Raw genomic sequence first — 27,275 nt, 5'->3', positions numbered from 1 at the left:
TTCTTATTTAAGAATTAGCATATGGGTCGCCTGTGTGGCTCAGTTGAGCGTCCAACTCTTGATTTTGGCTTAGATCATGATGCCAGGATCATGGGATCAAGCCTCTCTCTTAAATAAATAAATAAATAAATAACACATGTGTCGTATTAGTTTGAAACGTCCATAGCCTGCAAAGTCAAATTCCAAGAGTTGCAGTTTGGTATCATTCAGTAACTTTGGACTGTGTTGTCTGTTACAACTCTAGGTCATTCTTTTGGACATGAAGGGCATTTTGTTACCTGGAAGGTATCTATGTCCCATGGATGGCCAGAACACTCAAGGATAGGGACTGAAACAGAGTGCCTGGTGCTAGCTGGCACATCCCCCTTTCAGGAGACGCTGGTTTGGGGCAGAAGCTGGGTCACTGGTTAGCTTTCCTCTGCTGTCAGAATCCTGGGGGTCTCCCAGGTCACATGCCCTCCGGAGTCCTCAAGGATTTGGGAATGCCATGTCAGGTGCTCAGGATTTGCGGGCAGGCAGGCCGTGTAGCGTGGTTCTTGCTCTGGAACAGCTGTACGTTTGGAATGAGAGTTTCCACTGCTTGTGTTCTTTGCTCACTTCTAACTGCTTCATGGAAAGTAGGCTTATGATGCCACCCCGTTAGGGAAAAGATACGCTTTCCACTGACTTAAAATTTGTTTTTTTTAAAGAGAAGGATATACTGGACCAGAAGCAGGTCAGCAACCACCAGGTGTTGGGGATGTTTCCCAGGGGTCAGGAAGAGCTCAGAAGAGCCATTTGGGGGTGGAAGCAGTGAGGCTGGAGGTTATCCTGGTCTGAAGAGGAAACCTCACCTGGAGGCACCGGATCCTTAGGGCAGTCCCTCCTGGCCCCAGCCCCAGGCTTCTCTTGCATTTTCCACAACCTCCCTAATGTTAACGTTTCTTAAAGCCCCAAGACCTTTGGTAAATTTTTCTCAGGGTCAGGCGTGAGGGCAAGGGGCTCCTCAAAGCACTACATTCAGTACGCTGACCCCCCTCCCAACAATCAAGTATCATCTGACTCCCAGCTTTTCTCCCTGTTCAGTAACGTGGCCCATTTTCTATCTACAGGGAACCAAAGTGCTCCCGTTAGAGAGGTTCCTGCCCACGCAACCTCCACTCAGCGTTTCTGGTCACCTTCTCCATAGAAGCACTAGCGCAAACCAAGGTTGTGTGCCCTGACGTCCCTCAGCACGTAGTCAGCATGTGGCACCTTGTCCCCCCAGGCCCACATGAAGAAGACAATTAAAACCCCATCCCTAATGTTTCACAGACACACATACCCACACTTCTCTTTACCTCAGTCGCTTTGAAGGCGGGAGCAATGACCGCCATCTCAGCTGTGAGAAGGCAAAGCCTCCCACAGGTTATACTACTTGACGAAGCCACACTGCCAGGAACCTGCAGAGCCAGCAGAGACAGCCTTTCACTTGGAGTCCTGTCTTCTCCTACTGGGATCCGCCGTCTGGGCCTGTGAAGCGCAGGATCCTCCTATGCTACAAGGAAATTCCCTTCTGTTTGCCCCCGGGTGCCATTTTCCCTTCTCCCCACTTGGTTCCCAGAGCAGCCCTTCCACTTCAGCTTAGCTTCAGACACATCAAGGGTCCTTCCTCAGCTGTCTTCCCTCTTCACCCTGGACTCTTACTCAGTATATCTTTTCAAACTTGTGTTTCTTTTACAGTCTTCTCTGATGGATGGCTTCCTCTCTTCCCCAAGTCCTCAACAAAGACTTCTCTTCCTTGAGGTTTTTCAGTGGCTCCTTATAACCTACCCGATAAATGCATAATCTTTAACCCAGCATACAAACCTTCTCTCCTCGTCTATTTCTATTCTTACCGCTCCTCCTTATGAATACTGTATTCTAGCCATCTTTCTTGGATTCGTGTCCCTCACTTTCAACTCTGAATCTCTTAGGGCCTAAAGGTCCTCACTTCTACAGGGTGCTGTCCCTGACTTCTCTCCCCTCTTCAGGCCTAGAGCACTGGGTTTATGTCACTTATAAGACATCACACTTTGGAAGTCTGGTTACTTTTTTGCATGTGTGCGTGTGTGTGCACACAACAGGCGTGATCTCCACCGCCAGTGAGGGAAGTCTTTGAGGGAAGGGATCCCGTCTAGTACATCTTCATTTCTTGCTTTACAGTGCTCCTTACTGTAAAAACTCCTTATAGCTAATGCTGTATAATTCCTGGCTCAGTAACTGAGTAAATCACGATTCATGACCTTGGCTCTGGCTGTTGCTTCATTGCCAACCTATCATGTGGCCACAGCTCCTACTATGTGCAGAACTCAAAGAACACCAGCCCAATGCCTACTGCCCCAAGTTTGCCCACTGGGTGTCATGCTGGTTACAGAATCCATAGGGCTGTGGTCTCATTTGCTCATAGATTATCTGGAAGAGCAAGGTACATGTGGGAACTGTTTGAAATTTCATTTGATTATCTGAGATCTGAGTGATACTCAGAAAATACAGTAAATAGTGGCTACTATTATGGTGGCTGAGACTATAAATATTATGACCAAAGATAAAGTCAGGAATTAAAGCTAAAATTAAAGAAAGGAAAACCTTCTTTTCTTCACGCTTCCTTTGAGTCCCTTCCTGCTAGAAGAAGGGCAAAGGGAACCACGTTGCTTGGAGAAGAATTCAGAGAGGCTGAGAATAAGGCACAGGTGTGTAAACACACACAATAATTACCTCATTAATATGAAAACCAGTAGGAAACAGACTCATTCCAGAGGGCAGGGCTGGGCCAGCGTAGAATGCTCTAGAAGGAGCCTCTGGCCAGCGTTATAATTCTTCTGAGGTGTGGGGCTGGCTTGCAATGTTTTTCCAGCCCCTGCAGCTGTGAAGGAGGAGCCGAGACCACCCAAGAGCGCCCTCTAATCCCACTTCCAGTCTTCCTCACCTTCCTCTACTCGCTGTAGGTGTTGACTTCATAGTACCTCATGTTAGCCTTCACATGTGCTGTCCCCGGTGAAGACCGGCAGTACCATAATCCTAACAGCAGAGATGAAGGACTGACATGTGGAGAAAATACGCATCTTGCTGAAACTTGTTTGCAGTAAAAGACAGTGAAAGAAAAACGTGGGAGGAGATCAAGCTCTCAGGCATACAAACTGTCCTTAGATGAACCCAACATACACTTTGTTTATTTTGTGACTCTTCACTGCCCTCCTCACTTCTAGCCTTCAAAAGGTTAGGTGTCCCCCATATCCCTTGCAGAGCAAGAGCCCATTGATGGACTTGCATTCTTTCTTCCAGACTACACGGATTTCCTCACCTTAGTAAAAGCCCCTCATGGGTCTCCTCTCACAGAGAAGGGAATGGAGATGCCCAGGCTGTCTGGAATGACTTGCTCAATGTCATTGAACGTGTGGTGGCCGAGTCAAATTTATAGGGAAAGCTGCTGCTGACGGGGTCCGTCCTCCAACCAGCAGCCTGGGTCGGTGAGTATCTCTGTATGGCATGTTTTTCTCTTGGCTACCTTCAAAGTTCCTACCCGATGTTTTCTTATTCAATTACTTCTCGAGTAATCTGTTCCTACAGACTTGGCCTCACTATTGCCAGCATTTACAACCTCCTTCATGCATTTCCTTAAAAATGTGCAAGCTCTGCCATTTGGCAAGCTCTGTCAGAGGTAGGAGACATCTCTGTTGTGTCAGTCTCCACTCCCACCTCACTGCTAGTTTTTCAGAATGAAATGAAAGTGTCCCTGAGCATCCCAGGAACCGTCGGCTGACGAAGCTATTTCACCTCTAGAGTTGACTTCCACTTGCTCATTGCCATGGCCCACTGAGGGCTCAGTAGCATTCCGTGGAGACTGGGATTTCACTGCAGCCTCTTACTTGTGCATTCCAGGCGTCTGGCCTGGAAAACACAGTGGCAAGAGCTGGTGGGACACCAGGGGGTAGCAGTGGAAGGAGTGGGTTTTCACACAGGGAAAGTCAAAGGACTTGAGTTCCATTCTGTGGTGGACATTGTATAGGGTATCAGACAAATCATGTACCTTGTCTTTGCTTTAGTTTCTTCTTTGGTAAAATAAAGAGAATACTAATTTTAATTTGCTTGCATGGTCAGTAAGTGCAAAATATTTTCTGAAGCTTTGTATGTCCAGATAAGGCCTGGAGTGTGATTAGAAGGAGTTTAAGCAGGTGTGCTCTGGCTGTGCCCCATAATAACCCAGGGACCTTGGCCACATTACCTAATATCATCAGTCCCAGTCCCTTCAACTAGAACAAGGGAATAATAATTAGTACCTACCTCACAGGGTTGGGTGAGGTTTAAATGACTCAATGTTTATAAAACACTTAGAGTCGTGTCTGGCATTTCTTTATTGCTTAGTGCAGTAATAGCAGTCAGAGCAAAATTAAACTAGCTCAGATGAATGGAGTTATGGGTCTAGTCTATTCATTAACTGATAGCATTTGACAAGCTGATCTTAAGTTTTATACAGAAGAGCAAAGGACAAAGGATAAAGAGAGGCAGTTTTGAAAAAAAAAAAAAAGTAGGAAACTAGCCTTGCCCGATATCAAGACTTCTTAGAGTGTTACAGCAGTGACGAGAGGTGGTACCAGTGCAGGAATAGAAAAATAGACCCAAAGACTGGAGGACAACAACTAAAATATCCCATCCTTAAGTGAAAGTTTGGTATGACAGAGCAGAAGAGGGATGGACCATTGGTTATCCAGACAGAGAAGAATAAAAACACATCACACACAAAAATCAATTGTCAGTGCATTAAAAAGCTCTACATGAAAGCAAAAATGTAATACATTTATAAGGAAATATAGGAAAGCATTTCTGATTTAAGGGCTAAGGAATGATTCCTTAGACAATGTATAAAGGGAAAAACCATAATGGAAAATGGTGGCACATTTGACTACACTAACATTAAATTTTAAACTGACTTTTTTTGAAGAATGTCTCCATAAACAAAGATTAAGAGAGACACTGGGAGGGAATATTGGAAACCGACCATTGATAAAAGCCTCGTATCCAGAGTTTAAAAAAACACTACCACTCAGCAAGAAAAAAATAGAAAGTAGGCAAAACATAAAACAATAGTCATTAATTACCAATAAACACATAAGAGATGCTCAAGGTCCCCAGTCACTAACAAACTACAATTAAAACAACCATGAGATACCATTACTCACTCATCATGTTGACCAAAATTTTAAGTCTGATCAAAACAAGTATAAGCAAGGATAATAGACGCAAATCCTCCCATACTACTTTGTACCTAGTTATGACCACTTTCAGTCAGATTCCACTTCTAGGCATATAACCTAATGAAAGTGTCACATCAGCATGGGAGATTTATAGAAGAATGTTGATTGCAACACTGTTAGTACTCGGGTAAAAAAGGGGAAATGACTTAAATGATCATCAGGAATGGACAAATAATTTATGGTATAGCCATACAATGGAACATCATACAGAAATTTAAATGAATGGACTAGGATTACATGTATTAACACGGATAAATCCCCAAAACATAATGTTGAATGACAAAAAGCAAATGACAGAAGAATAGAGACGATAGGATGCCATTTGTGTAAAACTTAAAAGCATATAAAACAGGGCGCCTGGGTGGCTCAATGGATTCAGTGTCTGACTCTTGATTTCAGTTCGGGTCATGGTCTCATGGTTCGCGAGATGGAGCCCCTGTCCAGCTCTGCACTGTCAGCTTGGGATTCTCTCTCTCTCCCTCTCTCTCCACTCCTCCTGTGCTCGCTCCCTCTCTCTCTCTCCCTCAAAATTGAATATGTAAACATTTATAGAAAGCATGTAAAACAAAGATCAGAGAAAGACAAATATCATATGACTTCACTCATATGAGGACTTGAAGACACAGAACAGGTGAACATAAGGGAAGGGAAGCAAAAATAGTATAAAAACTGGGAGGGGGACAAAACATAAGAGACTCTTAAATATGGAGAACAAACGGAGGGTTACCGGAGGGGTTGTAGGAGGTGGAATGGGCTAAATGGGTAAGGGGCTCCTGAAATCATTGTTGCACTGTATGCTAACTAATTTGGATGTAAATTAAAAAAGTAAAACAAATTAAACAAAGATAGACACATAAGACACCTACATGAGGAGTAGTATAGAACATGAAGGAGGGTGACAAACATCAGATTTCAGATGATGGCCACCTGTAGGATGGCTTAGAGAAGGCGTGCACAGGAGACTTCAAGTATAGTTGTAATATTTTATTATTTAAAAAAATAGTAAATAGGTCAAAATGTTAAGGTTTGATAAAGTTAGGTGGTGGGCACCCAAGTGTTCGTTATGTTATTTTCTCTCACTTTGTCCCCCTTTACAGGATTTTGTAGTCCATTTTTAAAAATTCTAAATTGGCTCCTACTTCCAACACAAAGGAAGATGAAGCATAACTGTTTGCCATTAAAGTGCTAATATATGACCTGCCACCTCCTTCCAACAGCCCAGGACAGGTGCCCCTAGCGCCTGCCACAGTGCATGGCTCCAGAAGGGCTTGCAGTAAATGAAGATGGAAAAAAAAAATGAATGGATGAAAGGGCCTATCCTTAGAAATGGAGGCCCGGTCATATGTTCACTATGCCTTTTTTTGTCATTAAATCACACTCCGAGAGTCATTTTCCTCCCATCCATCTCACTCAGTCTGAGTTGCCATCTAGTATAATAATTCGGGGGGATTACCTTTAGGGACCATTGCTTGCAATTCAGTCCTGGCTGTGCTCTGAATTCATTAGTGTTTTTGCAGCATTGTGCATTACTCAGAAGAATGATCCTCTCTCAGATTAGGGCATTGCTGTCTCTGTCATATTCTAGTAATAATAATAACCAAAAGCAAACGTGAGGAAGTAAAATCTCCAGGGAGGCCTTTCTCTTCAATTAAGGAGTTCTAATGCATCACAGTCCCACCATACATGTGACTCAGTTGTCCTTTATAAATGCAGGGGGTGTTTCCTTTTGTGGCTCTGCTGCTGTTTCTCCTTCGTGTCTCTCTCCCGGTGCTGCTGCTTCTCTCTGTACATGCAGACAAACATATGTGAAATAGATGACATGGGGATTTATACCTGTTTATTGACCTAGCCAGCGTGCACTTCTAAGATTCTTTTGGTGTCATCCTAGGAAATAAAATATGGTAGCTTAATTGGTTGGTAATGGTGCTAATAAAGGTAGAGTCTTAAGTTCTATCCCCTAAAAGCCAGAATGATTTTCTTTGTTCAGCAAGATGCAGAGGGCATCTCAAATCTTGGCAAATGTATCCTCATTTATATATGGCAGATTGGACAAGGCAGGGTGGCAAGAATCATGTCAAATGTGCCACTACCATCAGAATTCAAAATTGACCCCACCCTGGTGAGTCTGTGGATTCCTTTCATGGGGAAAGGAGAGTATCTTAGTGGTTAGAAAGGGTTAGTAATGTCCCAACTCACCTACAAACGTGAAACTGAGGAAGTGGTCTGGGCTGAGATTCCCACCTTTTACTGCTGAAGAGTAGAAAATAGATTTGGTCATTCTTACTTGTGATGTTTCTGAATCTGAGTATTCAAAGAGAAATAAAAGGTGACAAACTCAAGCAAAGAGAAATTTGGGCTGAATCTCTGGGGAAAGAAATCACAGTGAAATCCATTAGACTGTGTAATAGTTTCCCAAGGGGAACGACATAAACCTCATAGTTTTGCAGTCGTTTAAATGTAGACCAATCCGTGCATTTCTGAGAGACCCCAGGGAACAATCTTGCACTGAGGAGAGAATAGGGAAGGTGATAGGCCAGATGACCTAATAGTTCTTTTTCAACTTAATTTCTAGGATTGTGGGATTCTAATTAAAATGAACTATATTGCCTATTATGAACCCATTACATTAGTATTCGGTAAGGTCTCCAGGCAAGCCAAGGGAATTTCAGCTTTTTCTTATTTCTGGAGAGCTAGAGTCCACGAGCCACCTTAGCCACGTTGTTGGTGCCCATGCACTGACTTCTCTACCAATAATGGTCAACTTAAAGTCTTTAGAAGAAGTTAAAGCACGTACTATGAATTAACATTTTATGCAAAGCAATCCAGTGGTATGAAAAGGATGCCTTGATATGTGTCACGACAATAAATATCGTGAGCCGGCTCTGTGATGGAAGCAATTGCCACCAAGCAACATCTGGGAGGAAAATCTGCTTTCTCACATCCAGCCCTGACTCTTCCTTTCAGTTTCCACCAAAGCTAGAAAAGGAATGTTGATCACTGGAGAAATCAGAGTATTTCTGGGTCAGAGGTCCTGCCATCATGGAACTACCCAGTTTTCCACTGACATTAGCTTCATTTCCTTGACTGTCCTCCAGAAATGGACTCCAGTGAGGAAACTCAGGCAAGGCCATTAACAGGCTGTCCAGGGCTGGTCTGAGAACACCAGCCAAGGGACAGAGGGCACTGTAGCCTCCAAAGTAGCAATAGTAGGGCAAATGGAAGAGAGTGGTGGTTCAGTTGCCCCATGTGGTGTTTTAGGTAAATATAGCTGGTGCATAAAAGAAAGAGTGGTAAGAAAAGAAAAAAAAAGGAGGCGTGCCTGGGTGGCTCAGTCAGTTAAGCAACCAACTCTTGACTTCGGCTTAGGTCATGATCTCACAGTTTGTGAGTTCAAGCCCCACATGGGGCTCTGTGCTGACAGCATAGAGTCTGCTGGGGATTCTGTCTCCGTCTCTCTCTGCCCCTCCCCTTCTTGCTCTCTATTTCTCTCTCTCAAAACAAATAAAAATAAACTTAAAAAAAATTTTAAGTAATAAAATATTTCCTACGATTTAAAAAAAGGGTGGTAACATATAGCTAGTAAACTATTTTATCAGACTTTCCTGAGGATCCCCAAAAGGTTCCTGATGGTCCATAGAACTCTACCAACAGGAAGTAGAAAGTGGCATGCATCAGAGAATATTAAGGTCTACCTATTTTAAATTATAAGCTGGTCTCTAATTAGCCTGCAGGGAGGTTTGTTTGTTTTTTTTTTTAATGTTTTATTTCTTTTTGAGAGACAGAGAGAGAGAGAGAGAGAGACAGGGCACGAGTGGGGGAGGGACAGAGAGAGAGGGAGACACAGAATCCAAAGCAGGCTTCAGGCTCTGAGCTGTCAGCACAGAGCCCGACGTAGGGCTCAAACTCACAAACTGTGAGATCATGACCTGAGCTGAAGTCGGATGCTTAGCTGACTGAGCCACCCAGGTGCCCTGCCTGTAGGGAGTTTCTATGGAAATTGAAGATATCACTCTTCAATAGTACAGGAGTAAAGCATCAGGTAGGGAGAAGAACTGGAAGGTCCCTATTCCTTCAAGAGTCAGTTGGTGTCACCTCACTATGACATTGTCCCTTACTCCTTTGGGCAGATTCCAGGAGCTCTGACTTCCATTGTAATATTTCTGGTATGTAGTTAACAGTGTATACATCCATATCCTAGAGAGAGGGGAGAGACTGCATCATTTTATCTATTTCCACCAGAGGATAGCTCAGTCCCGACATAGAAGGCTTAATAATTAATAAAAACATGTTAGGTTTTTATAATGATATCTTAGAACCTTGATTTCTTTATCTATAAAGTAGATTAGTAATATTAACTCAGATGGCTGTTGTGAGGACTAAAATGCCAGAACAAAGTCCTTAGGACAGTGCCCAGCACTTAAATAACATGCAGTTCTTTCTCCCACATTTTTGGTATGGGAGGGTTTTTATTTCTGGTTCTGATAAACTACCCAGGCCCAAAGTGTTTCTTAAAGCAGCAAATAAGATTGTGGTTTAATTATGTGTCCAGGTTAAGTCAGTGTTTTGTACCCTAAAAGCGTGATAGAGGTTGTACCAGCTCCAGCACAAATTTTGGGGCATTCAGCCTTTTTCTTATCACCCGCTTGGCCAGATGTACACCATGAATAAGGGAGATTTCTGAGATGGTCATACTTGATTCAATTTCAGACACCCATGAAATAAACTTGGAGAATGAGTGAGTAACTCATCAGTGATGATAACAGTGGAGATCGGACGGGGGCCCTGTTTTTGTTTGTGGATCATCAGAATTTCACCCTTGCTGTCCCAGAATACCTTCAGGCCTTCCCTGAGAACTCCCCTAGAGGTATCTTCACTCTTTTTTCTTGCTTGATTTCTACAAAACAAGAAGCATCTAGAGGGTGACTTCTGAAGGAGGTTTGTGCGGTCAAAACACCCTGGAGCGCAGTGGTGGGTCTGCGGAGCCATCCTGGGACTGGTCGGCAGGAAAGAGCACACGGAATGGCCTACTTCCAACCAAAGCCGGGATTCCACTTTCCCACCAGCACTGAATTCACCTGTTGCAGGTGCACTGGCATCACCTCGCGGCCTGCAGGTCGTTCCTCTCAGATGACCTCTGATTGCTGCACTGGGCACTGGACCTACAAGAAGCAAAGGAGGCCAAGAAGAGGAAGAGGCGGGTGCTGCCAGCACCCAGTTGCCGCCAGCACCCAGTTGCCGCCGAAGGCACTTGCTCTGTTGTGAGCCCAGTACCAGGCGATGCATCGGTCCCTTCCGCCCCAAGCGCCATGCCTGCCCAGGTCAGTCATCTCTGGGTTCCCGATTCTTCCGCATCTCATCTCCCACCCACGTGAAGTCTGTGTTGTCCTGGAGTCAGGGAGCAAGGGCCTTCCCTATTTCTTGCTTGTAATCCCAGTTGAACTCCTGACTTCTGATACTGATTCTCCTCAGTAGGTTTGCCCCTTTGGAGGCCAGAAAGTCTCCTCCTCCTGCTCTTTGCCCCACTGCTGGCCATCTCTGGGTGCACGGTGTCATGCACAGTGTGCAACGGGAGCGGTTTCTTTGCTCCTTCTTGATTCTCGTGCTTTCTCTTCCTTCTTTTTAAAACATTTAGCTGCACTCAGAGTTTTCCGAGCAGCACTGAGATACCCCATGTCCCCTTGCTCCCAATGACAGTCTCATGGATCTGTCATAATGCATCTCTCACAGCGTCTAGCACCGGCCAGACACTTGGTAAAGTTGACCCGCATGTCTGAAATGGGACGTTGCTGAAATGGTAATGGAGCACTGTGTGGGGTTTATATGCTGGAGGGCTTTATGTCAGAGCAGGGTTTCTCAAACTCGGCGCTAATGACATTTGGGGCCAGGTAATTCTTTTGTTGTGCGGCTCTCTCTCCTGTGCATTGCAGGATTTTTAGCAGCATCTCTGGGGTCTACCTCCCCCAAATTGGTTGTCCTCCCAGATAACCAAAACTATCTTCTCCAGGCACTGCCAAATGTCCCCTGGGTGCAAAATGCTCACTGCCCAGAACCCTGCATGAGGCTTCTACCCCCACTTTCCTCTGATGGACTTCTAAATGCTAGAAGGTGCAGGTCTGCTCTCTGGGGCCGTCCAGCGATTTGAAGGACACCCTAATTTATTTGAGAGATTGACGCTCGGCTGCTGAATATGCCGGAGGGAGTGAAGTGGTCTCATAAAGAGGCTTTCTCATAAAGACTTCTGATGAATCCTCCTGTTTCCTGCCGGCTCAGTCTGTGGAGCCTGGGTCCTAACTTCTGAGCATCCCCTTTCAGTCGTGTCCTCCCCCCTCGCTCCCCTCCCTCACCACCCGCCTTCAGTGCTCTGGGCAGCTGCTTCCTCCATAATTCCTCAGTATCCCTTCTATATCCGCGTTCTCTCTTCCTTTGATTTGTTAAAAGACTCTTGTCTGAAGTTACCTCTCCCATTTTCTACATCGTTGTGGGTTTATACTTACAATTTTGATGTCATTACAATCGATGGTTGTAATCAGTTCTCTCTCCCTGGTCTCAGGAGAGAAAGAGAAATTAACCATGTGGAGATGACTGGTCATCTTTGACCAGAAGTCATTCCTCCCACTGCATTTGAATGCCCCTCATCCATTTCCCACTGGACGCACCCTGGACTTTTCCTCTCTCCACAGCACATGGCACCCTGTGCTAGGATTGGATGTCTTTGTCAGTCCTCCTGACTGGACTGTAAGCTCCTTGCATTCAGGTAGCGTGGTTTTTTCATCCTTAACATCTCCAGTGCTGAGAAGAAGGTCTCACAGTACTTAGCACATGCTCAGTAGCAGATTATTGAGTGCAAGAGTAACTTCAGCCTAGGAAAAAATTCTTTAATTTAAATTTAGCAGCAGTCTTCCTTGAAATGAAAGAAAGAAAGAAAGAAAGAAAGAAAGAAAGAAAGAAAGAGAAAGAAAGAAAAAGAAAGAAAGAAAGAGAAAGAAAGAAAGAAAAAGAAAGAAAGAAAGAAAGAAAGAAAGAAAGAAAGAAAGAAAGAAAGAAAGAAAGAAAGAAAGAAAGAAAAAACAAGAGACAAATGGTTTTGAACTTCTTGGGCGTGCTTTTCCTCAAGGGGCATATCTCTGCTTTAGTTTGTCAAAACCAGCATTCATGGGGGCTCCTGGGTGGCTCAGTCGGTTGAGCGTCTGATTCTTGGTTTCAGCTCAGGTCAGGATCTCGCTGTTCATGGGATCGAACCCTGCATCAGGCTCTGTTCTGACAGCATGGAGACTGCTTGGGATTCTCTCTTTGCTTCTCTCTCTCTCTGTCTCAAAATAAATAAATAAACAGTAAAAAAAACAAAACAAAAACAACCCTGCATTCAACCTCAAGTTTACTAGAATATGGGACTGGGAAGCTCCTGGTCTGTTAATGATCCACTCACTGTAATCCACAGTGAGATGAAGCCCAGTCCTCTGACATCCTGGTTGGCATGCTGTGAGGATGTTACCACGACACGAATGCTGCAGACAGACAGACCCTGACATACAGACAGCTTTTTCCTCACAGGATATTGATGGTATCCCCTTAGACAGCCATGTAAATACAAACAAAGCAGGATGAGCTAAGAAGATAAGGTGCAGATATCACCTTCTTTGTATTACAGTTCCATAACATGATCTGGGAGCCAGCCTAACATTATGGAAATCACTCGGAAGAATCAGACCATCTTTTCTTCCTAGGGCACTTTTATGTATGCAAAACCATACGTAAAAGTCAGCTTCGATTACTACTTCTTGACGTGTATCACCATTCATTTTATTACCTCTTCCCCGGGACTGTTGACAGACTTCAGGACGGTTATTTTACAGTTGGGGAAGCAGAGGCATAGGGAGGTTTGGTAACTTGCTTAAGGTCATGGTTTAAATTGGGTGTCAGGCTGAGACCAGGAGGCACAGATCGTGAATATCCGGTTCCCTTGCTGAGAAGCGCTGCTCTGGGGGTCCGCTGGGCGGGGTTCGCCTCACCTTTGTTCGCCCCACCTTTGTTCGCCCGGCAAAGTGAGCCACCTCGGAGCTCTCCCAGACACCCGGCAAGAAGCAATCTTCTGAAGAGGGAGCCAGCTCCCTTTTCTGACACATGTCACATCTCTCACCAAAGGGAGAGCCCCACTGCTGCCCGGATTGTCCGTGGGGGCATGTCACAGTCTAGGTGGCATATGAAAGACAAAAAGCTCCCTGTCATCTGCCTTTCACTCTGCAGAGACACAGCCCCGAAAGTGTGAGACGCCACAGCGCATAGTAATCAGGAGGAGCGTATGTGAGCATTTTTAAGCCACGGGCTGTGCATGAAAACAGCGGCCAAAAGGAAGTTCGGTCAAGGTTTAAGAGGTGGGTTCTAGGCTCAGACGCTGTGACTGAATCAGTAAGACCGTCTTGCCTGCCTCCATGCAGCCCTCCCGGCCCACCTGCTCCTCGGCGAAGCTCTTTGCCGTTTCCTCGGCCCAAGCCCCTCTGTTCTGCAGCCCTTGAGATGGGGCGGGGTGGGGGAGGGGAAGGAGGTGCCCCCACCACCTGGAGAACAGGGAGGGATGTGCAGAGCGGCCTGGGATCAACAGTCTGAAAACTAGAAAACAAGGCAAGAGTTGGAAATAAAGTATCTTCTGGCCCAGTAGTTTTCAACCTTTCACAAATGCCATATCCTCTTGGGCAGCCCCATGTCTAGAAAGTACATTTTTTTTTTATTGACCTGCAGTGCTGTCTCCTGAATATCACTCTTTTTTTTTTAATTAAAAAAACTTTTTTTGTTAACGTTTATTCATTTTCGAGACAGAGTGTGAGTTGAGGAGGGACAGCGAGAGAGGGAGACACAGAATCCAAAGCAGGCTCCAGGCTCCCAGCTGTCAGCACAGAGCCCGATGCGGGGCTCGAACTCACTGACTGCAAGATCATGACCTGAGCCAAAGTCAGAGGCTCAACCTACTGAGCCACCCAGATGCTCCTGAATATCACTCTTTTAAAAAGGTTCTTCTTCCTTCTTAGAAGAGATGAGAGGGGTTTCTTTCATGTCAAGGGAACTTCCACCCTCTTGGTCAAGATTCCTGGTGGATCCTACTTCTTTACGTCATCAAGTGGAATAGAATAAGTCCTTTCCTGCCCTCGGGCCATTGTCTGGGTGCTGGTGACAGCTCACTGGCCTGTAATTCTTGCATTTCCTCCTCCCCAGGCTCCCGTTCCCAGCCCCTGAAGCCAGGGCCCTGCAAGGCACGCGATACACTCTCCAGTCTGCTTCCAATGTGGCCAAGTTGTTCTCTCTCACTATTGACAGCTTTTGGCCTGAAAAAGCTAAATCCAGTACAAGATTTACATAACAGTTCAAGACAACAGAGGATTTGTCACAGGGCGGCACATGATTAATTGCCAAATAAACCACACGGACAGCCTCGTGGCTACAGGGGTCGAGCCTCCTCGGGTCCTTTCTGGAAGTAAGCAGGGCACGCATCGTGAACAAGCATAAATGAACAAGCTGGCTGAGAGGAAAGATGTCAGAGCAGACGGAGGAAATTAAGTGATGTGCCTCTAAATGGCCCGTGACCAACTGGACCATGCAGGAAATATTGGGCCACAAAAGGATCTTACCATTTTAATAAGTCAAAAACCAGTTGAATGTTGATCATTTCATATGGTTCAGCTTAAACATCATGGTGTTTGATAAACGTTTTTATACTCACATGAGGAGTTAATGTGGCTCTTTCTGTGAAGAAGAAGATAAATCTGGACCATGGTTTTTATCTCTCGTTTGGTTACCAGTACTGACAGCTAATATTTGCCACATCCTTTCTACGTCCCTTACGTACCACATGAATTGTCTCATTTCAAACTTACAACCCGTGAGTTAGGTAATTTTTATCCTTATTTTATATAGGAAATCCGGTTTGAAAAGGTTATGTAACTTGCTCAAAGTTACGCAGCAAGGAGTTGGTAAGACTCTACCAGGGCTCGTGCGGTTGCAGAGTCCACACTTGTAATGAAATAGCACTTCACAAGTGTGCGTCTGCTCATGTGTTGCTCAAACCCCAGCTGCCCAGTCAGCTTTCCTATTTATAGTTGATGTTTAAGAAATACTTATTCTGGGGTGCCTGGGTGGCTCAGTCAGTTAAGCATCCAACCCTTGGTTTCAGTTCAGCTCAAGATCTCAAGGTTTTGTGAGTCGGGCTCTGTGCTGACAGTGTGCAGCCTGCTTGGGATTCTCTCTCTCTCTCTCTCTCTCTCTCTCTCTCTCTGTCTCCCCCCTCTCTCTCTCTGCCCCTCTCCCACTTCACTTTGTCTCTCTCAAAATAAATAAACTAAAAAAAATTTTTTAGAACACTTATTCTCTTTTTTAATGTTTATTTTTGAGAGAGAGAGAGAGTGAGGGAGGGAGGGGCAGAGAGAGAGAGAGGGACACAGAGAATCTGAAGCAGGCTCTGGGCTCCATGCTGACAGCAGAAAGCCTGATTTGGGGCTCGAACCCATGAACCGTGAGATCATGACCTGAGCTAAAGTCGGACGCTCAACTGACTGAGCCACCCAAGCGCCCCAGAAAATACTTACTGAGGGGCACCTGGGTGGCTCAGTAGGTTAGGTGTCTAACTCTTGATTTCGGTTGAGGTCATGATCTCACAGTTCATGGGTTCGACCCCCACATAGGGCTTTGCGCTAACAGTACAGCACAGGGCCTGCTTGAGAGTCTCCCTCTCCTCTCTCTCTGTCCCTCCCCGCGTACATGCTCTCTCTCAGAATGAACAAATAAATAAACTTAAAAAAAAAAAAAAGGATACTTACTGAATCAAACTAAATACACATGTTTGAAAGTTCAGTCATTGTTCTTCCAAAACACATGATTCTCACCCATGGACATTTGTCTCTCAGACAACCCATTCGCCACTTTTCCCTTTCCCTTTCTCAGTTACGGGGTGTCTCTGACCCTCATTTTCTCTTCCCACAAACAAACATTTAGTGAATAAATACTGTGTGAAAGGTACTGTCCTGGGTATTCTTTCTCACGTCTTTAATTTCCGCCATTAAAAAATGATTATATACACACATATGTTTATCAAAACCCGCTGTGTGCTAGCCCCTAGACTCTGAAGTCATGGAGACGGATGAACGATGTCTCCTACTTTCCATGAATGCAGAGTCAAGCAGAAGAAGTAAACCACAAGCCATAGAAAGTCCATGTCCAGCAGTGTGGATTGGAGCTAAATAATAAAAGAATGCATGGGATAGACAAGATAGAGTATATGGAGAGGTAATGACCTCAAGGGTGTTGCGGGACTTCCCAGAAAGAGCTAAGCCCCACCGTTCTGTAACTCTAGGGCACGTAGAACCAGGCATGTAGTAGATATCCGATACATTTTTATAAACAGAATCACACTGACTAAACATAAATTTGGAGAAAGACATGACATGGAACGTGGCTGGAGGGTTTATTCGGCTCAACGGAGTTTTCTCTGCTGTGCAGTGAGGAATCCTGAAGAAGGTTAAATGGAAGAGCACGGGATCAGATTTGCTGGGTGTGTGGCTGGTACCAGTGATGTAGAGCAAGAGGTGAACGCAGAGAAATGTGCTGAGTGGACTCTCCTTGTAGGTCCGGAGCTGGGGCCAAGATTGGGAGGGGGGTAACACAGTGAGGGGCAGAAATGCATGCCATGCCGGGGACTAGGAAAGAGAGGCTTCTTCCGGGGCCACCATCCTGACCCTCAGGACTTCTCTGACTTCTTTTTTATTCAGAAATCTACATTTATATCCTACTTTTAAAATTTGAGATGGTTTCCAAACAGAAAGATATGTGTAATAAATTTATTAAAATAAAAACAGATTTGGGTGCCTGGGTGGCTCAGTCAGTGAAGCGTCTGACTTCAGCTGATCACGATCTCACAGTTTGTGAGTTCGAGCCCCGCGTGGGGCTCTGTGCTGACAGCTCGGAGCCTGGAGCTGCTTCGGATTCTGTGTCTCCCCCTCTCTCTGCCCCTCCATGCTCATGTTCTCTCTGCCTCTCAATAATAAATAAACCCTAAAAAAATTAAAAAAAAAATGCATATATATCAGATTCCATATATCTTATATATCAAATCTATTATGTCAAGCAAAATAAATATACATGATAAATATTTATTCTTATATTAAATATAATAAACATATTATATATGTATATATATATATGTATATCAGAGAGAGAAAAAGATACTAAAACTGTGGCCTAAACAATTATTACTACCATTTCTGAGCATGAAGTTTGGCCCTAAGCTTCCAAGCAGCCAAAGCAAAACAGTGCATCCCAGAGCTATTTACTCCTCATGGTTTTTTTGAGAGAGACACTTTCCTGACTAAATTCTGAGCGGAATTTCTCAAAGCAGACCTGATTCGAGGTGCTGGCATCAACCCCACCTCCATATTTCCTTCAGATCTGTCCTCTCTGTAGCCTCGGAGGGCTCCTACCTGGCTGTCCCGTCTGGAGCCGCAGCCTCACCCAAGCGCTGAAGGAGGTACAGGCTCTGACTCTGCACTGTCTCTGACCTGTTGCTTGTAGTTATGTTTTAAGATCGTGTCCCCAGTCCCCGTCAGAAATGGGGATGAGCCACAGTGCACGCAGACTCGTCCCGTATTTTCTGGAAAACCGGTACTGAAGACAGTGCCCGCTGTTTGTGCAGCAGGTACCGAGGCGAGAGCCCGCTCTCGGTAGGATGGTGTTTTAAGCAAAGGCCGTGCAGCAGGGAACCAAACCGATCCTGTTCTGACCCTATGGGGACTTCATTTCTGTGGGAGGACAGACAACACACGAGTTCCTTATGGTAGGCGGTGGGAGGTACTGGAAAGAAACAGAGCTGGGTAAAGGCAGTGAGTGCTGGCTTAGAGAAGGCTCGCTCAGGGCTCAGGACGCTGCCTTTACATGGCTCAGCTGTCGCCTGTCGCTGCATTATCTGGCTACATCACCTTTTCCTTAGCAACGGAACACAGAATAAACACTACAGAACTAAATACCTTTCACCACGTTGACCATTAAGGATGGGAGGAAAATGTTCTGCTACTATTTGAGGCCGACGCTTTTGCCAAAATGTTCATAACGAAACTAACGGTTCATACCAGTCAGGTCATTTCAATGGTAAATCTAATCTGAACTTATGCTACTGAATCCAAGCTCTTTCTGAATTCCCTTCCAGGGTGCCAGAATAGCACCATTTATGCGGCACTTATATGGGCCATGCCCTCAACATGTATTAGCTCATTGAATGAGATTCTTGGTAATCAGGAAAGAGCCAGCAGATGGTCAGGAAGCTGGGCTCTGGAGCCAGACTGCTTGGCTCTACATCTGGACCCAAAGAATTCCTAGCAGGGTTATCTTAGACAAGCTATTCAACCTGTCTGAGATTGTCTCTAAAATGGGGGTAGTGATAGTAAATACCTCACAGGGTTGTTGTAAGGATTAAATTAGTTAATAAATGTATGGATCTTAGAACATATCTGGTATAAAACAATTAATAGGTGTTTGTTATTATTATTATTATTATTCCAATTTACAGAAAAGGATATTGAGGCTCCAAGAGCTTAAGTAACTTGCCCCCAAGGTCATACAGGTGGCAATTTCAGAATCTATACCTAGTTTTTTCTGACTCCAACCTCATGCTCTTCCTTCTGTGGCCGCCTCTGTCACTATTAATAGAAATTAATGTTTCCTCTGAGAGATATAGGTCCAAAAACAATAGTAAGGCAGTCAGGATCACTCACGAGAAATGGGGATCATACATTGTACTGGTGAATGATTAATTAACAATCTTTATCAAGCGCTATCGTGCCCAAAGTCTTCCAATCAATAAACAGTGGTAAGTCAGTGCAAGTGAATTTTCTCTTTGCCTGATTATTCACCTAATTCCTTCATGTGTTTGTTTGCATAATATTTGCTGAGCTGTGGGGGATTCACAGAAACAGTGAAATAATCTTGCTCTCAGGCTGGGGGAGGAAAAGAGCAGAAAACATATACAGATGACAAACCAGTTGAGAATCTGCTCGGATGATCAAGATGGTGGGCTTAGTCATAACGGGGCTGGAATGAGAAGAGCATTCTTGGTCCAGAGTGGGACTGGTCACAAACAGTCTAGTGTAGGCCCCGTGCGAAGTGGCCAACATTGCGCATTCTCTGAATGATGATGTCAATTCTCTGAAACAATGATGTCAAATTTAAGACCTAGAGAATAAAGGTATACTGAATAAAGCTCCCTGCAAAAACATTACTAATTCAGTGCATGTTTTGGAGGTAAACTTTTTTTTTAAGATTTTGTTTTTTTAGGGGTGCCTGGGCAACTCAGTCAGTTAAGCGTCCGACTTCAGCTCAGGCCATGATCTCGTGGTTCATGAGTTCGAGCCCCCCATCAAGCTCTGTGCTGACAGCTTAGAGCCTGGAGCCTGCTTCGGATTCTGTGTCTCCCTCGCTCTCTGCCCCTCCCCCATTCGTGCTGTCTCTCAAAAATAAACATTAAAAAAATTTTTTTTAAATAAAAAAAAAAGAGTTGTTAACCAGATGTGGTTGTTAACTAGATCACTGAAAGTATAAAAAGAGAATTCTACAGTTCCATTGAAGTAGCAACTGCAGGAAGCAGCTCCCACCTCCAAACCTGGGAGAACAGGGAAAGAAATTGGAATTATTAAAACTTTGAGGCTTTGAGGATTCCCTGGAGACTGGGACCCAGCCCTCTGAGCGGGGGCAGCTGGTTCATACTGGCGTCCCTTTGAGGGAAACAATGAGGCTTGTTCTGCCAGGGTTGGAAAAATTGCAAACGGGATTCAGCTGCTACTTCAGGAAGGCAAGGAAGTGTTGCTGGAGCGTTGCTCACAGGAACAGGAAGCAGACAAGAAGCCAGAAAGTAGCAGACAGGAAGGAGCAAGTCCCTTCTTCCTCCTCCCGTCTTGCAACTTCTTTCTAGTGCTCTCTTTGGCAAAGCCTAACAGGGAACCAACTGGCAACACAAATATGAATACAATACGGGGATGAATATGGCATCGTCATCCCTTATCTTCAGCCTAAAAAGGAAAACAGACCTGGAAACCAGGAAGCACAATGAGTATGTGTGATACCAGAAGACTGTGCAGGTTTAACGGGAGCACTGATTAGGAATAATTCTACTTAAAGGAGTGGACAGGAAGGACTTCCTAGATAATTCTTCGGCTGAGCCTTCAAAGGTGGGCTTTGTTGGCCAGGTAGACATGGTCACTGAAAAGAACATTCCACACGAGAGCAGCCTGAACAAAGGAATGGGATGCATTCAGAGATCACGAAAACAATTCATCCTGGCTGGACTGTGAGATAAGAAATGGGGGGTGTGATAAGAGATAAGGTTCATGAAGTAGATGGGTCAGATCATGAAGATTTTTCTATCCCAGCCGAATTATTTGAGCCTTCTTCTAGAAGCAGTGAAAGATTTAACCTATGCCAGTACCATTAACAGAATCGTGCTTATCAGAATTGGTTACTCTTGATTCATTAGGGAAAATAGGCTACAGGAGAGCAAAGGAGGCCAGTTAGGAGACTGTAATATTCCAGTTGTGCAATGGTGAGAACCTGATTAATGGCAGTAGTAGGGATAGGGTGGTGGACACAGACAGGGAGAATACTAAGGGAGTGAAAATGAAAGAAGCAGGAATTGCAGTGAGGAAAAAACATGGGCATCTGGGTTATTGGATTAGGTCACTGGATAGATGGTGGTGTCATCCTCCAAGATGGGAGGCTAAAGAGATTGCTACAGGTGAGGGAAGAAATTAAAAAGATAATGTCATGATGTAAGCTCTGTACACATGGCTTTAATATTTCAAGTGATGAGAATATTGTTATTTACAAGGTAGTTGAGTTGAACTCATCTTTAATAGGACTCGACAGTCCAGATGACATCAACTGCTGCCTTCCTAAAGAGGTATTTCTCACTAAAAAGATGGAAATAGTTCAGTAATTCCAGGAAAGATCTCCGAGATCTTTGATACTTACAGAAGATGTGCTCATCATTTCCCATATTAAAATGTTTTCCCTCCTGTCCACGTGATGATGTTGAGACCTGTGTTGGCGATATGGCAGATGACCACAAAGATTGCGATGTTAATGGATTTGTCCTGGTGCTTAGTAACTAATTCCTTAATGTGATTTCTGACCTGAAATCTCCCCTTAAGTAGGTGTCCGGGAAATTATTTTTGTAATATTTTACTTTGTGCCTGAAGTGAATTCAAATCTCAGGTGATGATGTTGTTGCTATTTTTAAATTGTTGGAAAGAATACCTGTTGGGTTTTAGTCAGTTACCGTCATGATTATGATTAGAGCCTATATTTTTCTTTTTTCCATAACTTCTGTGTTGATATAGCAAATATACACATAAATATCATAGAAAGCTAGCACTACAATAGAATTGCTCTTTTGGAGGATCTGTAGAAGACCTCCTTTTATTCATTCAAATTCTCTTCCTTTCAATGCAGTATTATTGCTTGAAAGGGAGAGATGAGGAAATTCATGGGGTCTGTAGATGTCCCAGAAGCACCAGGGGGGCCATCTCATCTGTCTTTTCCCTCTTCCTTTCTGACTTCCCTTCACATACATTTTCATCCACTCACCCATTTGGGACTACTCTCTCTGCGAAGCCCAGCTCAGAATCACCTCTTTCTCCCCAGCTACCCAAGCCCACAGCAATCCTCTAAGCTCCCACACCATTAGGACTATAATTCCTTTAACCCTTAAGTGTCAATATTGGGCATGCTATAGCACCTTTCCATGTGCATAACCTGTCTTCCTAAGTAGAGTATAAATCTTAGGAGGACAGAGACTTTCTCATTTACCTCTTTATGTATTTAGTGCATACATTGCTTTAATGATAACCTTGACCTCTCTGTTATTCCAGGCTAAGCCCTAGAAGTCATCAGATATTTACTTCATAGGTAATTTCTGTCCTTCCCACTATTTATACTCATGCTTCCTTGTAGCTCTTAGAGAACCTTGCCTCAGTACTCAGCTTGAGTAAGATGCTTTCTTTAATCACTCTGTTCATCTCATTTATTTCTCCCCATAGGTGAGACTCTTTTTAATTTGCACCATATTTATTAACTCTCTGTCTCCCAGTGATACAGCACGCACATCTCAAGGCTACACACAGCCTTGATAAATGGGATACATGAGTGCTCTCAGAAGGCAACGAGCTGCCATAAAAGTTAATATGTTTAGTTCATAACGAAAAAATCTTCCCCCACACAACGGTAGCTTTGAAATTGGCATATTCACTTTATGACCTTGTTTATTAACCAAAATGATGCTTTGCTTGATCTCTGAAATTTGTTTAGGGTCATTAGGAAAGGACTCCAGAGTGTCACTCACTGAAAAACGCTAGCCTTGTACACAAACCTTGGAAATAAAGACTAAGAAAAATGCTGTTTTTATTTCCTCTAGGGTGTAATTTCTACTCTCTACTCAGTTAGTATCTGACTGTTTCTAAAGTAGTTTGCATTTGCAGATTTTCCAAGCCTCTCAGAAAGACTGTATTAGTTTATCACCCCTGCTTTGGAGAAGGGGGCACAATTACCGATGGTAGAGACTATTTGGGGACATAGTGGTTCCTTAAAAAAGTCACCATCAGAACTGAGCTCCCATACTACACTATTGAACATTATTTTCCTTTTTAGGTAGTTCCCTCTGCCCTGAAAAATTAGAAGAGAAGTGTACTATCCTCCCTATCTTGTGAGTTGCTGACTGTCAAGAATGGAAAGAATTTGAAAAAGCAGCTGAGAAAATGTGAGAAAACCTGTTTTCTGATCACTATTTCTATATCCTCAGGTGCTTTATCTCTGTTACAGAATGGTGAATGGGAAAAATAGAATTTTTTGCTAATTCTTCCTTACATTGGCATGGCCACAAACCCCCTACTCAACACCACTTTGCTGTCACAAACATGGTATCTTACCTTTGCTTCGAACCTTGGCTTTTAGCTAGATTTTTCCCCCTCCACTTATATTTTAACTGAACATTGTCTATGTGCCAGAGGATGTGGTAGCAGATTATTTTCCAATAAGGATGGCACCATTAACTATGTTAGTGATGCCTTCTGGGCTACACCGACACCATTATCAATTTGTAGCTATTCAATGATGAGGTTGAATTTGTTAAATCCCGGGGTGGTTTGAATTTCAGAGAAGGTTGATCAGTGGCTCGGTGTTGTCCTGGATGACCTGATTTTTCTGTCTTTCAAGGGGAAGCATCATCATAAGGCTGTCTTCCCTCATGGTGTCAACATGGCTGCAGCAGTTCCAAGCTTCAGGTCCACACAGCACACCAACCAGAAGAGAGTACTTTTCTATCCAAGCATTTTTAAAAAGGCTCTGTGGCCACGTCTGAGCTGACTGGGGTTAGGCTGATGGGCTGTGCTGATTGGCCTAAGCACATAAGAACCTCTCCCTGGTATTTTACCTGTCTATAGTACTCATTTCTTTTTTATTATATCCTGTAACCCCAGGCCAGTCTTTATCATAGCATGCCTGGTTACTTGAGAATTTCTCACCTAAACTCAGAGATGTCTCTTCTCCATTCAGTCTATATTCACTTATTTAGGTGTTGTTTGCATTTCTCTTCTATGTTATCCCCTTTTCATCTTTATTCTTCTTCGTTGACATGTCCTGAGATTCTATTTACATTTCACTATTCTTTCCAGTACAGATTAGACCTTCTCTCTCCTGCTGGCAGAATTATTCCTCCATCTCCTTTTTTTCTCAGCAAGTTTTCCTCAGCCACCTGCTAATTCCACCTTAGTACTCCCAAAACACACTCATCCACCTCTACTTACCCATCAAGATATAAAAATCTCATGCCAGAACACAGACAAATGGCACCAAGACTAGACATTCCGTATTGTAGACTTAAATGTGAACTGTGTTTACACTTCAAAAATGGCTATGTTATGTTTCTTCCACTTTATTACCTTTGCACCTAAAATTTGACCAGCACTGGCTCAACATCTCTTTTCAACAAGTATGCAAATCAACAAAAACCCAGATGTTTGAATTTTGAATTCAGGAGCTTGAATGAAACCGCAAGTCTCACAGTGAAACCTAGTCAGTAAGAATAGAATGCAATGTGAGGTGTGTAAATTATCTTGGTATTCCAGTAGCCCTGAGGAGTTGAGTTGTTTATCTGATTCTCAAGATTGGGACCATCCCTCTCAGAGTCTTTGACTCCTGACAGACATTTTTGGTGACCAGACATTTTTCAAAACTTATCATTATTATTATTACATAGGAAATGCTCCATCCGTATACTTTTCTGATTTTGGCTCACTTCAGTCAGTGAATTCTTCCCAAGAACACTTTCCCAATCATTCCAAAAGCAGTTCTCTGAAAAATCTATTTTAGAGACAGTTAGAAATGATAGAAGTCAAGAACCTGTTAGAAAGAACAGATGGTTACATTCTGTGAGAAACAAATGTTTTAAAAACTTCTTCTATTCAAAGCATTAACCAACAGATACTGGCCCAACCCCTAGTTGTTGCTGGGACCTCTGTCATTTGGTTCTTTGCTAACATTGATATGAAAGATTTTGGTTCATTGTAAAAAAAAATCTTTATTAAGCCATTAAGATACAATGTTGTCAAACAGGGGCTTGAATGGATGTATGAATGGACAGACAGTTGGATGGACATGCCATAAAGCAAATAACCTAAAATATTAATGGTAGAATCTAGGTGGTGTGTTTATGGGTGCTCACTGTCTGATTCTTTTAATTTTTCTATATGTTTGAAATTTTAAAAAATGTCACGATGGAGAAAAAACAGGATGCTCGCCAATGAGATGATTCAGATTAGCACATTAGTATGGACAGACCATAGAAAGATGCCTATAAGCAATGGGGAGAAATCTATATAAACACAGGCATTATGGGGAAAGGTTGGCAGTCACTGGGCAGAATAAGAGGGAGGTTAACATCAGATAGTTCCTGTCTACTATCAGGAGGTAGACAATAGAAACAGCCAGTGGAGGATAAATTCTATTCAATATCATTTCTTATACTACTATTAAATGCCCCTTTTCTGAATGTTTCAACAAAAGGGAAGAGAAAGCCCTGACTCCTATGTCAAGTGCTTTGCCTAAACTATCTCCTTTACTTTTTGTAGCATTCATGAAACCACATTTTATAGTGTTTGTTTCCTTTTTGCCTTTACAGCATCCCTTACCCCATTTTCAGGTAAAATCACACCAGTTTTCCTTGGGAGATGAACTCTCCATCACTGAATGAATACTTGATGACCTACCCTACTGAATTAAAGGTGTGGAAAGCAACATGAGCCAGACCAGGTAGGCACCCTCTCCTGGGAATCTGAGTCTTGAGCAGTCAGCCACGGATGGAAGATGGTTGGAACTGACAACATGGAAGCCTTGAAGAATGCATTCATTAGTTGTTACTATCTCCACAACTCCCTGGAATCCAGTCATTTTGATTGGCTCGTGTTGCTTCTGTTGCTTGCAAAAAAGAGCTCTAGCTAGCTGAGGCAAGGCAGTTCCCATTTCAGAAATAAGGAAACCTAAGCTCAGAGGGATTAAGTGTTTTGGCTCGGATCATCATTTGATATTTGTCACCAAGTCTCTTTGATTTCAAAACCTGTCTTCTATACTTATTCTACCACGCTTTCTCAAATGCTGCAGACTGGATTCAAATCTTGTCTAGCTAGGTAAGTTTGGGAAAGCTGTGTACCAATTTCTAAATGCCAATTTCCTGATCTCCAAAACAGAGTAACAATAGTCATGCATACCATAAAGTTATGGTAAGGGTAAAATAAGTAATTTGTGTGAGAAGTTTGGGCACAGTGCCTGGAACATAATAAGTGATTAGTAAATGTTAGTTGCTCTGATGATGATGGCAATGATGATGATGGTTATCAGTGAGAGTTCCAGCAAGAAAAAGGGGATATTTGAAGAGATTAATAAAGGGACTACTTAGAAAAGTAAAGGCAAGGTTAAGGAGACCCAGAAAGGGTTAGGTGAAGGACCCCAGGAAACTGTAGAAACAACAGCAAGCTGTAGACCCAGGCTGCCCAGCATGGGCTGGGATCTCTAGCTATGTTTCGAAAATAGTGGCTGTGGCAAATGTAGTCAACTGTAGCCCTGCAAGGAGGGAGGCAGGAAAGTAAATCCCCTGCCCTTTCTCTCCCAGCTCATCCTCTAATCTTCTGCCAGTGCCTTAAATTGGCCAAACCTAGCCAGAAGCCAGAGGACAAGGAAGCCTGGTTGATGCTGTCTATAAAGATCAGCTTCTCAGGACACAAAGCAGGGTGGAGAAAAATGGAAACACACTTTCACCTTAAGCCACACTTTGCCTCAGCATCCTTTCATCTGAGTAAAAAAAAAAAAAAAAAACCTTACATCCTCAATACAGAGGACCCACAGCTACCATTCATTGTAGGAGATATGAATTCAGCCAAAATCCCACCTAAATGTCAGATGTCAGCCATTACCAGTGCCTTTTATATAAGGTTTCAGAGAAATAAAGGGGAAAAAATGACTAACATAAAACAGTTGCACAGTGCTGTTTCTGAGGCTAATGTGAGGACTAAGTTGAGAGGCATGGCTTCTTTCATCTACCACCAATTCTCTGTTCTCCAACCCCTAAACTGGATTGGGGTGCTTATATGCAAGAAAGTTTTAAGACAATTTGGGGGTTCAGAGTTCTTTGTCTTTTCTGCATCTGCCCAAATACTTCCAGCCCATGTCTCAAAGGTAGGCATTATTTTTTTTAATTTTTATTTATTTTTGAAGGAGAGAGAGAGTGTGTGAGCAGAGGAGGGGCAAAAAGAGAGGGAGACACATAATTTGAATTGGGCTCCAGGCTCTGAGCTGTCAGCACAGAGCCTGACGCAGGGCTTGAACTCATGAACGGTGAGATCATGAACTCAGCCAAAGTCGGATGCCAACAGAGCCACCCAGGTGCCCCTAGGCATTGTTTAAAGCTGCCAGAGAGGTTTTTTAACTTTCTACTTATACCCTGACTGTATC

General features: G+C 43.6%; 1 protein-coding gene across 2 annotated transcripts in view; it reads left to right on the top strand.

The window, feature by feature from the left end:
• The window catches only part of TSEN15 (tRNA splicing endonuclease subunit 15), a 185,903-nt gene that overhangs the window by 140,585 nt on the left and 18,043 nt on the right, over positions 1-27,275 (top strand). The window contains exons 14-15 of one of the 2 annotated variants that reach the window (XR_006591897.1): positions 22,923-23,031; positions 25,450-25,580. The gene's annotated coding sequence lies outside the window, so the exon portion shown is untranslated. The remainder of the gene's footprint in view (positions 1-22,922; positions 23,032-25,449; positions 25,581-27,275) is intronic. The other variant, XR_006591898.1, reaches the window with a different exon arrangement.

Source organism: Felis catus, chromosome F1 (genome assembly GCF_018350175.1).
Source record: "Felis catus isolate Fca126 chromosome F1, F.catus_Fca126_mat1.0, whole genome shotgun sequence".
NCBI classification, from domain to species: Eukaryota; Metazoa; Chordata; class Mammalia; order Carnivora; family Felidae; genus Felis; species Felis catus.
This window is presented reverse-complemented; position numbering and strand designations above follow the sequence as displayed.